Genomic DNA, 2734 nt, shown 5'->3' on the forward strand with positions numbered 1-2734 from the left:
CCACGGGCGTGCGGAAATTCGACACGCCCGTGTGTTTTCTATGGATGACTTAGAAAAATCTGCAGGATCTGTAGAAAATCTCTGAACATGTTTACACACTCAGAGCCTGCTCTATTATGCAAATTTTACCAGTGAAAAACATGAAATAGAGCTTAAACAACCAAACTTCACCAATTCCACATGAAAACACACAATGACTTTAAAAACCCACAATAAAATCGCAGCACAAACATCTAAAAATCAAGACACCAACACTTAACAATTTATTAATTCAAACAACCTAACTAATAAAATAAGAAAACAGTAAGCACTTGGGTTGCCTCCCAAGAAGCACTTGTTTTACGTCACTAAGCTTGTCGTACCTTGTCTTACCTCACAGGGGTTCATAGATGAAGGTTGCCTTCTTACCCATTGCTTGAAAGCATGATGTGCAGAGTCTCTTGAGAGTAGAGGGTGTATTATTGGGCTTGGGACTACCTAGCAATGGTTCATCCAACTTCTTTGGTTCACGGACGTCTCCAACAGCCTTGGAGTGTTTCCGGTGGGGTCTCTTATCCCTCTTCATTTTCCGGAGCACCTTCTTCAAGATCCCCTGGGTAGATGGTACTTTTTTCGTCGATCCAAGCATCATTACTTCTTCATTGCCCTCCTCTTGGTCAAACAAACCTTCATATGTATCCGGATTGAACATTTCATGCATGTATTCATCAATAATCTCATCAGTAGTGTCTAAAAAGTATAACATATCATCGAAATCAAGAGAATGCCGCATGGCTTCAGCAAGGCGGTATGTGAGCTTGTCATCTCCAACTCTCAATGTGAGCTCTCCGCCGTCCATGTCAATCAGTTCTTTGGAAGTCCGCAAGAACGGTCTCCCAAGTATCAAAGGTACATCCGCATCCTCATCGACATCTAGCATTACAAAGTCAACCGGAAAAATGTACTTGTCCACCTTGACAAGCACATCTTCAATGATGGCTCTCAGATGTCGCACTATTCGGTCCATTAGTTGCAAAGTCATCTGAGTAGGCCTATGCTCGCCCAAACCTAGCTTTTGAAAGAAAGTGTATGGCATGACGTTGATACTGGCCCCTGAGTCCGCCAATGCCATTTCTTCACCTAGATTGCCAATATTACAAGGAATGATAAAGCTTCCTGGGTCTTTCTTCTTGTTCGGCATGTTCTTTTGCAACACCGCCGAACATGAAGCATCAAAAATCACTGAAGTAATTTCCTCCAATTTCCTCTTGTTAGTCAACAAGTCTTTCAAGAACTTCGCATACTTAGGCATTTGGGCCAATGCCTCAACAAAAGGAATATTGATGTGGAGTTGCATGAACAAACTCAGGAACTTCTTGTACTGTTCATCCCCTTGGCCATTTTTCAATCTAGAGGGATAAGGGATTCTTGGCTTGAAAGGTGGGGGTGACACCTCTTTCTCTTTGTTTGTGCCCTCTTCTACCTCTATAACCTCGGGTGTGTGTTCTTTTGGCTTCTAACTCAGAAGCCTACCTTTAACCTCACGACCACTTCTCAAAGTGATCGCCTTCACGTGCTCTCCAGGATTGGTCTCTGTATTGCTCGGCAAGTTTCCATGTTGCCTTTCAGAGAGAGACGTCGCAATTTGCCCCACCTGATTTTCAAGGTTATGCAAATAGGCTGTGTGGTTGCGAAGGGTAGACTCGACTAATTCAAACCTTGTATTTGCAGATTGTATAAATCTAGTCAAGTGCTTCTCTAGGTTACTCATTTGGGTTTCCAAACCTGAGACTCTGTTTTCCACTTGAGGGGCTTGTTGTTGTTGTTGAAAACCCGGTGGCCCCATGGCCTTTTGTGGACCCTGATTACTCCATGAAAAATTGGGATGATTCTTCCAACCCGAATTGTAGGTATTGCTATATGGGTTTCCTTGAGGTCTCATGCCATTACCTACAAAATCAACATTCTCCACTAAAGAAGCATCACCAATAGAGATTGGGCAATCAGAGGGGGCATGTCCTCCACCATAATCGGTGCAATTAGTCACAGCCGACACTCTATTTGAAGTTAGAAGATCTAACTTCTTACTCAAATTTACCACTTGAGCCGCTAATGAAGTTACCGCATCTATTTCATGTAGACCGGCCACTTTCTTCTTCTCCCTAGCATTCCATTGGTAGCTGTTTAACCCTATTTCTTCAATCAACTGATGGCCTCATCGAGGGTCTTACTACCTAAGGTACCTCCTGCTGCCGCATCCAAGAGTTGCCTTGTACTTAGGTTCAAACCATTGTAAAATTTTTGAACAATCATCCACTCCGGGAATCCGTGTTGCGGGCACTTTCTTAGGAGCTCCTTGAACCTTTCCCATGTCTCGAATAGAGACTCCAATTCCAACTGAACAAAGGATGAGATCTCATTCCTAAGCTTTGCTGATTTTCAAGGAGGGAAATAACGGGCTAGAAAACCTTCCATCATCTCCTCCCACGTGGTAATTGACGCTCTAGGTAACGAGTGTAGCCACTGCTTCACTCTCCCCTTTAGGGAAAATGGGAAGGCTCCCAATTTGATGGCATCATCCGTCACCCCATTTATCTTCAACATATCACACACCTCGAGAAAGCTCTCTATGTGACTATTTGGATCCTTGATAAGTGCTTGAGTAGACATATTTTTATATATGTTTTACATGCATTGAGCATCATTTTTACTGTGGTTTATGTCTCATATTGTGTATTTGGTGTTCTTTTATGCA

At 42.9% G+C, this 2734-nt stretch overlaps 1 non-coding gene across 1 annotated transcript; it reads left to right on the top strand.

Annotated features, from left to right (window-relative positions):
• Positions 1–2302: 2302 nt before the first annotated feature.
• LOC120252630 lies at positions 2303–2409 on the top strand. Its single transcript, XR_005534087.1, has one exon. It is a non-coding gene; the product is annotated as a small nucleolar RNA R71 (small nucleolar RNA).
• Positions 2410–2734: the final 325 nt, after the last annotated feature.

This window comes from Dioscorea cayenensis, chromosome 21, assembly GCF_009730915.1.
Source record: "Dioscorea cayenensis subsp. rotundata cultivar TDr96_F1 chromosome 21, TDr96_F1_v2_PseudoChromosome.rev07_lg8_w22 25.fasta, whole genome shotgun sequence".
In the NCBI taxonomy this organism is placed as follows: Eukaryota; Viridiplantae; Streptophyta; class Magnoliopsida; order Dioscoreales; family Dioscoreaceae; genus Dioscorea; species Dioscorea cayenensis.